The following is a 14,640-nucleotide window of genomic DNA, read 5'->3' as shown; positions in this document are numbered from 1 at the left end:
GTGTGTCCTGTTTGACTTTTAGCAGAACTTTGGAGAGCAGAGGCAGAGGGGGGAAAGGCGTAGACTGAGATTTTTCCAACTGAAGGACAGAGCATCCGTTTCCAGGCTTTTTTGTGAGGAGTCCTTGTGCAAAATTTGTCCAACTAGTAGTTCTGGGGGGAGGCAAATAGACCTATGTCTGGGCTCCCCCATTTGCTTGTCAACATGTTGAAAATCCGTGGTTCCAGTTTCCACTTGTGTGGGTCCATGAGATTTCTGCTTAAGTCAGTCTGCCAGTGTATTCAGTTTTCCTGGCAGGAATTGAGCTTGTAGGTGCACTTGATAGCTCAAGGCAGTGTTCCACAGTGCCATGGCTAGTCTGCAGAGGGGGTAGGAATGTGCCCCCCTGCTTGTTTATGTACCACATAACTGCGGTGTTGTCCGTCTTTACCATTAGTTGTCCTGGATGAATGTAGTCCTTGAAGGAGCATTCTGTACAGCTAACATTTCTTTTTGATTGATATGTAGGTGCATTCGATTTGGGTTCCATTTGCCCTGAATGCACTTCCTTGCCAGGTGAGATCCTCCCATGCATAGTCTGATGAGTCTGTAGTTAGGGTTTGGGCAGCAGGGGGTAGTGTGAATGGTAGTCCCTTGTTTTGGTGGCAGGCCTCTGCCCACCATAGGAACTCCAGCCGTAGGCAAGATATGATAGGAATCATTGTTTCCAGGCTGTAACAATGCTGACTCCAAAGACTTTTTAAGTACCACTGAAGTTTCCTCATATGCAGTCTTGCATATGGAATTAGAAGAATGTAGGAGGCCATGAACCCCCAAGGCTTGCAGCATTTGTCTTGCAGATAGCAGGGTTTTTGTGGCCACTTGTTTGAAGTAAGTTACCAAATTAATTTGCTTTTCTGGCGTGAGGAAAGCTATCTGGGCAGTTGTATTCAAGCTTGCACCCAGGAATGTAATCTGTTGAGAAGGTACCAGTTGTGATTTCTTTCTGTTTATGGTGCACCCTAGACAAGTTAGAACCCTTTTTACAAATGCCAGATGATGTAGAAGTATGGCCTGGTTTTCTGCCTGAATTAGACAATTGTCCATGTATGGATAGATTTGAATATTTCTTTGCCTGCAAAATGCAATTACTGGAGCCAGGCACTTTGTGAATACTCTGGGCGCAGTAGACAAGCCAAAGGGCAGTGCAGAGAACTGATAATGCAAGTAGCCTGCTTTGAAGCGTAGGTACCTTCTGCAAGATTCCCTGATTGGGATATGCAGCTAAGCTTCTTTTAAATCTAGAGTTGCCAACCAGGCATCTTTGCCTAGCATAGGAAGTAACTGGTGAAGAGTCAGCATCTTGAATTTTGGAATGTCCAGAAATGTGTTTAAAGTAGACAGGTCCAGAATTGGACGCCATGTTTCGTCTTTACTGGGTACCAGGAAAAGTCTGGAATAGAAACCTCGTCTCTTTTCCTCTTCTGGTACTGGCTGAACAGCCCCCATGTTTAAGAGGGAAAGTACTCGTTTCTGAGCCTCTGCCCACTGATCTGGGGGCAGGTCTGGCCATCTGTTTGGTGTTGGCAACGTGTGAAAATGAAATCTGTATCCCTGGGACACTACATTTAAAACCCATTTGTCCTGGGTTATGAGTTCCCAGTTTTTTGCATGAAGAGCAATCTTTCCCCCCAAAGGGGCGGCTAAAAGGTAAGTGCTTGGTAACTTTAAAAGAAAGTCATTGAGACTGTTTACCATAGGGGGATGTCTTGTTATTTCCAGATTTGGAAGTGGAGGCCCCCCATTGCTTAGTTCAGAGAGTCCCTTGGGACTGAAACCTGGTGCTTTTGTTGTGTCTGGGTTTGGCTTGAGTGGATTTAGAAGGAGCTGGAAAGGACCAATTCTTAGTAGGCCAGTGCCTACTAAATCTTGGAGGTTGCACTTTTAAGAAATATTTTACAGTTTGCATAGATTTTAGCCTTATCTTCCATCTTTTTTAGAACTTCTTCAGACTTACTGCCAAACAGGCGGTCCTGATATAAAGGGGCATCCAACAATTTTGCTTTAACATGATCAGGCAGAGATTGCTCCTTAAGCCAAGCATGCCTTCTAAGCACAAACCCAGTAACAGCAGCCCTGCAAGAGGCCTCTAAAGAATCAAAACCACATTGCAAAGTATGTTTTACAACTTGTTCAGCTGAATGCAATAAATCCTGTAAATCTTTATTTTCCACACAGTTAGAAATCATCATTTTCTGTTTGAGCAGTCCCACAATATGCTGTTGATATTTTAGCATATGAAATTGGCAGTTTAAAGCCCTGATTGCCAAGGTTGCAGAAGTGTAAAACTTTTTAACCCATCTATCCAACGCCCTGGAATCTCGATCAGAAGGGGTAGGATTTTTAGCAGTAGAAGCCTTAATGCCCTTGGGCCCCTGAGAAATGGTTTCTGGATCCGCAACAGGATTTTTGAAAAATAACTTGTGGGACTCAGGAACCCTGTAGTATCTGTCAGGTTTACTGGGAGCCGGAGGCAGGGAATCAGGGGCCATACTGGATTCTGAAAACACATCAACAACAGTGTCTAGTACAGGAGGTATAGCCAAAGGCCTACGCTGAGGTAGAAGGAGGAAATCCCTAAGCTTCATTTTAGATTCAGAAAATTCCTGACTTTCTCAATGGAAATGCTCCCTTAAGGTATGTAAAGTTTCCCCAAAAGAAAAGTCCTCAGGGGGGGAAGCAGAGGGAATGGAATCCTCTGCATCAGAATCCTCATAAGTAGGTATGGACAAATCTAGGTCATTGGAAGAATCAAAAGAAACAAGTCCTGATCAGAAGAATCATAGTCAAGCTCAGTCCTAGGCCTCTTAGAAGGGGGGTTTGACTACCCCTGATTACAGTAATAAGATCTTCAGCCATTTTGATCATTTGTTTTTTTAGGCATAAGGGCCTGAACATGTGGTCTGGGCATCGTTTTTTTAGACATAGATCGAGATTTAGGCGTTAAAATACAAGGTGGAGTCGGTTTAATATGCAAGTCTGTAGGCCTGAATACACACTCAGAAGCCGGTGCCTACACAGCGGCTCCAGACCCATCCAAGGTAGAGACATCTGCGGGTTCCATAGGTGAAGCATCTCGCGGCATACCAGGCTCCAAATGGGTCTCAATAGAGGCCTGCGAATCAGAAGCAGCGGATATCAGGGGCTGCAAAAGTGCCTCAGAAGTGTCGTCAGCAGTTTTGGACCTCGACGGCCTGTCTCTGTCTTTTTCTGTGTTTTTGGAATTCTGGTAGTCATATGGCTAACCGTCACTTCTGGATAATTAAACAGAGAACCGAAATATTTACAGGCAAAAATGTACGGACGACGGATAGTGCACTGATTAAATAAAGCACAAAACCGACAGCAAGGTACGTCGTGGTCAGGGCCTAGGTAAAGAATACAGTACAAATGAAAATCTTTATGAGGTATTTGCTTTCCACAAGTAATGCAATTATTAACTTTTACTGACATCGGTAAGGAGCAAGAAAAAGTTTCCCAATGGGGTACTTAGCTTTAAGTTGAAGACTTCGGTTCTGAAACTCGAAAACGAAAATTTCAGGAGTCTGCCGACCGGCACTTGTGAACTGCTTCTGCTTTGGGCACCGCACGGCAAGAAAGACTGATGTAATGGCGTCAGCTGCATGTTTTATACCCCTGACATCATGGAAGAAGGGACAGCAACCGACGCAGGACCCGAGACTTTGTTAGTCAGGCTGACTGAGGGCAACCTGCCAGCAGATTACCCAAATGTAATGACTGCAATAGTGAAACACGAAGAACATCTGTAGCTGTGCGCCACTCAGTGGGCACGAAGCCTGAGGTGAGACTATGATTAAACGTGACACTTAGGTGAGGTGCCAGTTCATTTTGTAGTTCATGTAGTACACAGCCTGGGATGTCATCTGGTCCCATGAATGCTGTACTCTTAGCTTTGGAGAGTGCGGTTTCTACCTGTGTGGCCGTGATTACCGGAATTTTGGCCCTTTAGGGGTAAGAGGGGGTGAAGTTGGCACCAAATCGATCTGCCAGGATATTGGCAATATCCTTGGGATCAGTATATTTAATGCCATTCTGTTGTAGCTCAGAGCATATCTGAGCATTGCCATTTAGATTCTTGACATAACTATAGAATGCCTTGTGGCTGTCTTTGGAATCTTTGGCAATTTTATTTTCGTAACTAGCTTTGGAGGATTTTATGAGGGAGCTCAGCTTCTTACTGAGGCTGGTAAGGGAGATTTTTTTGCATCCTGGGATTTTCTCTCTTCTGCAACAGTTTCTTCCTTCTCTTGTATAGTTTGTTTATGGCAGGGGACCACCAGATTGGCTTCCTTTTTTGGAGGAGAGCATCTTGGTTCTATTTGGGATGGCACGATTCATGCACGAGTGGATGTGCTCATACAATGCCTTAGTGTAGGATTCAGCAGTCGAACTTACAGCTCCAGTCTGCATGGGTGTCATGAAGTTTGTCACTTCTGACTTGAGTAGCATAAAGTTGGCTTTGCAGAAGTTTTTTTTACTGAGGTTTCCTTACTGGGTAGGATGTGGATGTCAAGGGTGATTTGCTTATGGTCAGACCTGACCAACGAGGGGGTGACCACTGGTGTGGACCATCTACCTCACGTTGGTAATGACCAGGTCTAGGATATTGGAGCCACTGGTGAGACAATGGATTAGTTGATCTAGGGCGTTGGAATTTATGAATTCCAAGAACCGTTGGGTAAAGGTGTTGGTACCAGAGTAGTTTTCCCAGTTAATGACAGGGTAGTTGAAACCACCCAGTATTTAGGGTATTTGCTTGTATCTTACTATTTTCCAGTATGTTTAGAAAGGTGTAGTGAGAATCTTGGGGCATGGTGGGGGATCTGTAGCAAGCTACAATTTGGATTGCAGTCTTACCTAGTGTTAGTTGCACCTGGAGAATTTCAGATGCATTGTGTTGGGCAACTAGCCTGGAGGTGTGAATATGGACACTCCTCCACCTTTAATGTTTCGGTCTTGGTTTGGTGGCTGAAAAGTGTAGTAAGAGTTGTAGCCTGGTATTGCAGGGGTGCTCTCTGGAGCCTTGAACCAGGTCTCAGTTACTGCACAAATATCGATGTTCTCCATTTTCAGGAGTGCCTGATGTTTTGACTTCTAGCATTGAGTAGCATTACCTTCAGATTTTGCATGCTTGTATCGGTTATGGTGGTGGTTTTGTCCTTTGAACCTTGCCTAAAAAAGGCACTATAGGAGTGGCAACAGCTTTAGCCAGGAACCTGAATCCCAGGGGCGACAGGTGCAGACCATTTCTGGCAAAGCATCGTGGTTTGTCGATTATGTCATCCCAGGCAGACAGATACTGGATCCCCTTTGAATGACACCAGAAACGTAGCCAATTGTTGAAGTCAATCATTTTGTCCTTATACTGTGGTATCATTCTGGGTGAAGGCAGGATGCTACTCAGGGCTAGGGTCATACCTGTCTGGGCCACATGATCCGAGAGCTCTTCAATGTCTCTTTTCAAGTAGTCCAGGGAGGTACGTCTCAAGTCATTCACTCCAACATGGACAATGACAGAGTCGTATTTGTACTTGTTGAGGAGTGACTTGAGTGCATGCGTTTTGTGGCGGATCCTGGCACCCGACAGGCAGCTAACTATAATTTTCTCCTTGTTCAGCCTGGTGAGTGGGACATCAGTGCGCCTGACTATAGAATCACCTATGACTAAAGTGTTGGGTACATTATCTTGCCTTAAGAGCTGTTGATGGGTGGCACAGTGATGTTGTGAACTATGTATCACTTTGGTTGTGACTGGCGTTTGTTTGCATTTCAGCTTCGGAGTTCCTTGTTGCTTGGGCAGGTTAATCTTGAGGGCCTCTGCATATATGGGTTTGGAGCTGCTATGTGTGGGTGTTGATGGTGTGGATTTTGAAGGGCTCTGTGTTGCTTGAGGTGTAGTGCAGGTGTTAACCTTCTCCTCTTGACTGTCTAGCACAATCTTGGCTGGAAAGAGCTTTGCTTCCAGTTTGGCTATGTAAGTGCATTTCTCGCAGGTTGTAGTGTTGGGTGGTAGGAGGAGAGGGTTGTCTGTGTACATGAGGCAGTTGCTGCATTGCCCCAGTATACCCAGATTCACCAGGTGGACAGGAGAAATCACCGGAAGCTGACCCTTGGACATGCCTGTTTAGGTGCTTTTTTTGTAAAGTACAAGAGCGGTTTTCCCTTTGCAATTACAGGCTGTTTAGTGCCTACGATTAATTTCTCCTTATTAACAAGGAGAGTTGAGTGCTTGCATTAGTTTAAGGCTTCCTACTGTTTTCCAGCAGGTTCTAGAGCAAGTGCTAGTCACAGGGGTTCAGATTTTAGTGCTACTACTGAGAAACAACCAGCTAGTTCTAAGGGAAAATTTGAAGAGCAGACTTTCTGGCACTTGGAATGGTTTAACCGTAGGCCCCGTTGTGCTGCACAATGCGAAAAACACTCCAACACACGCGTTTTTAAGCCAGAAAGTAGAAAGGGATAGAAATCAGCCCAAAATGGCCAATAAAATTACAATTTCAGAGCTGGAAACCACTCTAGTGTTAGATAGGCAGTACAATGCTCACCACTCCCACTGGTAAGCAGTAGGACTTCCCTCTACCACAGCAAGGTCTGGATAGCTCTGAACACAGAAAATAAAGTCCTGAAACCATCAAAGCCTGGGATCTGGACTATACCAGCTAGGAAAGGCGAGCAAAAAAAGGCTAAACAATGCAATAATACAGAAATAAACACAGAAAAGGCCAATACACACACGAGTGTGTAGCCCTAAACAGTAAATGCAATAAAACCTACAAAATTAGCAATTAAAAACTTTTTAAATGAAGCAAGGCATGTGCACAACTGAAAAATGATTTAAGAGGCAGTAATACAGTAGAATAAGTAGCTAGTCTATATATACAAAAAAGCAGCTAAAACACAAACAATTCAGATGCAGTGCAACCTAGAGCACTTGAGTTGTAGCAATATTAAGGCAAATACAGTGTTAATAAATGCAGTAAAATATACTCTATATTTCCAAAATGTTTGAGAAGCACAGTTGGAACTCAAGGAGATTCAGGCAATTTGTTTTTTTTTTTTTTTTTTTTTTTTTTAGAAATGGAGCATGGAGGAAGAGAAGCAAAGAAACTAAGTGGGTTGGCCTTCTCAGATGTTCTCTCTGTATTAGGTAGAATGAGCTAATGACACTAGAATGGGAGGAGTGTCCAAGATCAAATTTAGCGTAGGGGTTGGCAACTGCAAGGCCAGCAGGTATAAAGACAAGAAGCCAATAGTGAGGGAGGGTGGGAAGCTATTTTAGGCAGAAAACTCTACAGAAATGTTTATCACAGCACAGCAGAAAACCAGCAGTGAGCCAATAGCTACGAAATACAGTACAAGTATGCAGTATACAATAAAACTGCTATAAATATCTAGAATAAGCAATAAATACTAAAAATAAGCAAAAAAAAAACAGGCTATGTCTTGCTAATTATCACAGATCAGGTGCTCCTCCTTGGATAGCTCTGTGTGCAATGGCTGAAACACTCAGGTTAACTTCTTAAGTAACAGAAAGTTGAAACCTGAAACAGCTAAAAAAAGCTCAAAAGAACAAGTGAGGTGCTTTCTCCAAGCCGTAGACCTCGCAACCCAACTAGACAATGACCATAAACACTAAACTCTCACTGAAGTGGGGGGCTGGTCTTTGCTAACTAAGATGGCCTGGACAATGAGCTCAGAAAACAGCATCTAACTAATAACTAGGCCCACAACACAATCAGGAATATGGAGAATATTACAGCTACTACCTAAACTATTTTAGGCAGAACACACTACAGAAAAGTTTATCACAGCACAGCAGAAAACCAGCAGTGAGGCAATAGCTATGAAATAGCAGTGCGCCAATAGCTATGAAATACAGTACAAGTATGCTGCCTTTTAAACCTCATTCCTCCCTTGTATGTACTGTTCACACAATTCCCATTTTTTTCCTATGTAGTTTGCTCCTACCATTTCCTAAAGATCTCAATTCCAGTTGTTTTACCTCTGTTACTATACTCACTACTTCCAGTATAGTTGGTTTAGATTTTGATTTACATTTTCTAGTAATTGCTTTTCTGGCAGCCGCCATTATTACACACAGCAAGGCCTTACCATGTCTAGGCAATTTCAATTCTGTACCATAGCTCAGAAAAAATATCTTTCTCGTCAGACAAATCAGCCCACCCAGCATCTCCGACAGTGCATCCCGCAGGGAATCCCTAAAGTCCGCCAACTCATCGCACTCCCAGAAAATATGTTTTCAGTTACCTCTCTTCTCCTTCACAACTCCAACATTTGCTGTCTGGTTGAGGAAAAATTCCTTGGAGTCTTCTTGGGGTATAAAATTATCTAAGTAAACATTTCCAGACAAAAATCCTAAATCTTCTAGATTTTGCTGCATATTTGGGAGACATACATATACCCTCCCATTGTTTCTTTGTGAATTACTTATCAAATCCCTCTTCCCAATCCTTTCTAACCTCCTCTGATTAATTCTTATAGTTATCATGCAATATTTTATATGCTCTATTAATTATTCCTTTTTTAATGCCAGCCTCTGTTCTAGATTCTATTAAAAACTCTACCAGTGCTGGTCTTCCATTTAGGACCAGCCTGTTTCTTTCTATTTGCCTATACTCGGACATCAATCCCTGAGAGGGAAGGCAATCTCTAACCTGCAGTCCAAATAAATTATTGGAGTCTTCCCATTCTATCATCTTTCCCTCTCTAGTTATTTGCTACCGACACCTTAATTCCTTTAGCAGTTTTCTCTAATAAATTCAAGCACCCTCTTGCCTACAGTCTGTATCCCTATTTGTAGTCATCCCTATTGTCAGAATCTCCTTTCTCCATTCCCATGTTGGTTTTGTTCTTAGAATACTTTCAGCTACTTTATGGACATAATATTCTGTATGATTATTGTTATTTTCCTTAAAGGCCTGCACCCAAAATCCCATTCTAGCCTTGTTTCTTGAATTTCCCCCGTTTTATCATCATCCCTGTCCACTTTCAATTATAGTTTTCCGTTTTTGCTTTGTACAGGAGTCTTAACTGTGTAGCTCTGAAATACTTCTTCAAACTGGGTAATCCCAGCCCACCCTTTTCGACTAAGAATCAGCTTATCCCCCTGGACACTTGCCATCTTCCCCTCCCAGATAAAGTCCTTCAGCTCTTTATTAACTGCTATCCACAACTTCTCCTCTAGTTGATAAAAATACGTCTGACCTGTGTATAAGACTAAAGGGACTGAAAACATTTTAACCGCTTGTATCTTACTATCCTTATCCATATAACAAAGCTTGCATTTTCTCAGTTTTTGTATTATCGTTTGTTTAGTCTCTTCCCACATATCCTTAAGCTGCCACACCAGAATAATTTTTAATCCATACTCCTAAAGATTTCATTTTACCATATCCCCATGAAATGGATATTGCTGTACCAATTCAAATGTGGGTACATTACTTACTGCTACTGCCTTTGTTTTAGCTTCATTAATTTTTGTATCTCAAAAAGATCTGAAACCATCTCAAAATGTTCCACAACAGTGTAATGTCTCTATCATCTTCAAACAGAGCCAGCTTTTCATAACTACCATAATAATTATATCCTTGAATTTCTGAGTCCCTTACTTTCTTTGCCAATGGTTCTAAATATAATGCAAACAAACAACGGGGAGAGAGGACACCCCCTGCCTAGTTCCTCTGCTCAAGCAGAAATCAGAGAAGACCCCACCTGCTTTCATTTTTACCTCTGATCCCTCATACATCCTCTTAATCAATCTTATTTTTTCAGGAAATGCAAATGCTTCCCTTGCCCTGCTGATAAAGTCCCAGCTTATTCTGTCAAGTGCTTTCTCTGCATCAAGACCCATGAACAACAGTAGTATTTTTTTACATTCTGCTTCCCTCTGGATCATCAATATTCTATTAATATTGTCAAATGTTTGCCACCCCTCAAAAAATCCATATTAATCCATATCTATCAATCACTTTTGGCATTACTTTTGCAATTCTTTTAAGCATTATAGACACAAACACTTTACAATCATGGTTTAGTATTGAAATGGGCAAGTATGAAGCTGGATCGGATGGATCTTTAACCTCTTTAGGTATTACAGCTGCCACTGTTTTTTCCAGGTTATTGGGTACTTCTCTTCCTCTTAAAATACTGTTAAACGAACCTTCCAGATCTTTAACATTTTTTTCCCTTCCTAGTTTCCAAACTTTCACAATAATACCATATATTCCTGGGGATTTTCCTGTAGATTTGTTATACATCACCATTTTGATCTCATTTCCTCTTAACCTAACTGCTAGTATTTCATCCTCATATACCTCTAACCCTGGCATATTTAATCCTTCCATAAACATTTCCATTTGTATATTTTCTTGATTTCCATATTTCTCAGCTTTAAAGAGACTTTCATAGAATTTCTGAAATATTTCTAATACCTCTACAGGACCTCTTTTTACCTTCTTTGTTATAGCCTCCCTAAGGAAACAGACATTTCTACTTTTTGTTGCCTGAGTCATTGTACTAAAAGTTTTTGTGCTCTAATGTTATAAAAAAAAACAACAGCTTAACACCAATCTTTCTAAACACATGTACATTACTGAGGTAAAGCCTTATTTTCTGCTTAGCATTCTGCAGCTGCTCCTCCTCTTTACTGTAAGATTCCTCCTATTCAGCAATATTTTAACATTTACCAGTACCTCTAAATAGTTCTGGTTACTTCTTAACCATAGCTCCCTTTCTTTTACTTCCACCCTATTTTTAAACTCCACCTTAATTTTATCCCACTCTCTAGCTATATTTTCACATGTAATTTCTATCCTCTTGAATAGCTCCTGAATAATTTCCACTACCCATTCCTTAAATTCCTCTCTTTTCAACAGATATGTGGGAAACAGCCAGTGTCTCATTTTTACTTCATTACCCCACGTTTTGATTTTAGTTATTACTGGCGCATGATCTGAAATAGTTATTGGGTGCGTATCAAGACCTTCAATTAAATGCATGTTCCAGTGAAATGTAAATTCTATCTAGCCTAGACCAGTTTTTTATATCTCACAGAGTAATATGTAAATTCACTCCGAACTCCTCATACTGAATTCACATCTTCTATGCCAAATATTTCCATACATTTCTTCAAAAATCTACCCCCCTTTGTTACTCCCTTCTAAGCCCCCCAGACACATCTTCACTGTTGCAAATCAAATTTTAGTCCACACCTACAAGTAATATTCCTTGCTGAAAACCGATTTCTCCCAGAATTTTAAGCTTCATTATAGCAGTTTTACGTCAAATATAAATACATCTCAGCATAATCCTCCTCCCTAAACAGTAGCCCCTTAGCACTACAAATTTGCCATTATCTTCTTTTTATCCTCTATCACTATTGGAGCTCCTCGTGCAATTAATATAAGTACCCCTCTTTTCCTTTATCACAGATATCCCACTGAATAACCATCCTGAAAACCTTTGTTTATCAAATTCACATGTTCAGTTCTTTCCAAGTGGGTCTCCTGTAATACAGCTATTTGCACTCCACATTTTTTAGTACAGTTCACTATTCCTTGTCTTTTGTATTTGTCTGTGAGACCACTGACAGACATTAAAGAAAGCAACACTAGTAAAAAGTTACTATTGCCACCTTTTATATAGAACACCTTTTGTTAAATATCTAGTTCCAGTTTTTATGTTAACATGCATACACTGACAGGTTGAACTTTTATATAGTTGTTTCTTGTCATATCCATTTCAGCCCAAGTCATATCTTACAAAGCTTTTGGTTTTATTAAACGCACTCAAACAAAAAAAAAAAACAAACAAACTCCCAATACCCCCCTAAAACCAATTAATTTAATACTAACACATAAAACCATGAACATCTTCAAATACTGGAGTTTTACCCTCCTAAAAGAACAGATGTCCCAACTGGCAGTCAAACTTACAGACCCAAGTTAACCTAAAAGAAAGGTTATCCACGCTAAGAGACACGGTGCAACCTGTGCTTCTACTAAGTGCTAACTGGTTTTGTCTTATCTGCACATCTCTCCCTACTGGGAAAACCCAAGAATGCTTTCAAAAGTCATTATCTCCTAGCCAGTTTCTCTTTTTTTCTCCAACCAATTACTCTACACCAGACTGTAACCAATTTCTCTATCAGAATGTCTCCATGGAGACATGAGAACCAGAGTCAATTTCTCTTTATCAGACTGTTTCTTCCATGGAGACATGAGGGCCAGATACAGAATTGTTACAAGGCATACATTCATTTCTTAGAAAGAAAAGCCTCATAATTTTCAATAATTTTTTAATTTACTTTCTTTCTCTTAAAATGTTACTACATCAAATTAAGATCCTTAATTCATTAAGGTCCTTAACCCAGTCATTCCGCCACGCAAGAATGAGAAAAAGCACATTCATTTTTTGTTTGCCATGCTCTTTTAAACAGGCTTTTTTGTTTTACATTGCAATGCCTACATTTCTTAAAATGGAACAAGAAGAGAGAAGGGAGAAAAAAAGGAAAAAAAAATAGAATAGCATCTATTTACAATCCCCATTACACTTGAACATAACGGAGAAAACTTTTACAGCATACAAAGAAAATTGTAAACCACAGAAATAGTACTATTAAGAAAACATGTTTTCTTTACTTACATTTAATTGTCACCCCCCCCTGCAAAACATTTTTCTGAACATTAAAGACATGAAATAGAGCATATACTTCCCCCACAAGTCCAACAAATTCTGAACAAGTCCAATACTTCTATATTTTCTTGTTCAATCATATTTCACAAATAATTACTGCATTGTAATCCCACATTAAGTTACAGGTTTTATTACTGTTCATCTCCATCTCCCAAATCCTCTCTCTCCTTCATTTCCAAAGTACTACTTCTGGTCATAGAGCCCCCTTCATTCTCTCCAACATTTTTCATTGAAACAGTGGAAAACGTTTCACAGATACAATCTCTCTGTGGTCTTTTACTACCAGAACACCACAAAGCACAATCTCCTTCTGTTTCACAGCTCACTTTTTGTTGGACAAACTTTTGTACTTCCTCCTTAGCATGCACTTCACCAATAAATGATAATGTCCCTCCAAGGAAGAATATTTTGAAGAGAGCTGGGTACAGCAGTTTGAATCTCGCACATGCTTCTCGACATTCCCTGAAAAGTGGAATTAATTTACTCCTCTTCTGCCTGGTGTACAATGACTAATCATTATACACAAACACTCGGCTGTCTCTCACTTCAGTATTTTTAAACACCTTTATTGAATTATCTATCACTTGTGGCATGGGCAAAATTACATTTACATAAAAGCAATCAAACTATTAACTAGTTCACATTTACAAATGTTATACTTCAACTACAGTGCTATATATCACATCACCTAAGCAACATTACATAAATTACTTAATTCCTGCTCTTTTTTTTTTTTTTAAACAAGAAACATCTTTATTAAATCATCACTTACAACTTGGGTATTCATACATTTATATAAATGAAAACAAACCCCACCGACACAATCCTAGCTGTAAGCATTTTACATCACAAAGCAGACTGACACTCCCAGCTGCAAACGTTGTATATCATTTATAATCTACTGAATCATTTTCAGTCAAACATTACATAGTTCATTTAAGTCCGGTCTTCTTTTAAACCTCATTCCTCCCCTGTATGTACTGTTCCCACAATTTGCATTTTTCCTATGCAGTTTGCTCCTACCCTTTTCTAAACACCTCAATTCCAGTTGTTTTATCTCTCTCTTACTATATTCACTATGTTTAGTATAGCTGGTTTAGATTTTGATTTCCTTGTTCTAGTAATTGCTTTTTTTGGCAGGCACCATAATTAGACACAGCAAGGCTTTACCAAGTCTAGCCAATTCCGATTCTGTATCATAGCTCAAAAAAAAAAAAAAAAAAAATCTCCCTCATCACACCAATCAGCTCACCCAGCATCTCTGACATTTAAAGTCCTTAAACTCACCTCAGTCCCAGAAAATATGTTCCCAATTACTTTTTTCTTCCCTGTCAACCCAACATTTGCTGTCTACCTGAGGAAAAAATTCTCCGAGTCTACTTATGGTATAAAGACATCTATGTAAACATTTCCAAGCAAATCAGCCATTTCAGCGCCGAAGCAGTTGATGCTGAGAGTTTTGGAATTTTGGCGAGAGGCTCCCCTGAGTGGCGAGGTCTGCTGGGGATCTCTTCCTCTCTTTGTGCTTCTTGGCAGGGGGTTAAGCCCCTGAAGTGGAAGGGGTGGCAGAAGAGGAGGAACTAGGGAGGCCTCCCTTCAAAATAAGTTTGTTACGGCAGTCAGTAAATGCCCGCTGACTGAAGCCTGCCCAAATGGTACAGGCAAAATCAAGATGAGCCACCCCCAAACAAACTACACATTCAGAGTGCACATCTGACAGTGAGATTTTGTGCACACAAGTGTTGCACTTTTTAAACAGAGTGGGTTTATGACTTGGCCATGGTAGAAGAAAAACAGCAACAGAGAAAATGACCACCAAGCAGTTAGAAAAAACTAACTTTGCAGAACTAGAAGCAAAGAATTTTT

At 40.5% G+C, this 14,640-nt stretch overlaps 1 protein-coding gene across 1 annotated transcript in view; it reads right to left on the bottom strand.

Moving 5' to 3' along the window:
- Window positions 1-14,640, bottom strand: part of SRSF7 (serine and arginine rich splicing factor 7) — a gene marked incomplete in the record, with an annotated part of 475,568 nt that overhangs the window by 78,340 nt on the left and 382,588 nt on the right.

This window comes from Protopterus annectens, chromosome 1.part2 (genome assembly GCF_019279795.1).
Source record: "Protopterus annectens isolate FY-2018-M chromosome 1.part2, PAN1.0, whole genome shotgun sequence".
NCBI classification, from domain to species: domain Eukaryota; kingdom Metazoa; phylum Chordata; order Ceratodontiformes; family Protopteridae; genus Protopterus; species Protopterus annectens.
Note: the sequence above shows the minus strand (reverse complement) of the source record. Positions and strands in the feature narration are given on the sequence as shown.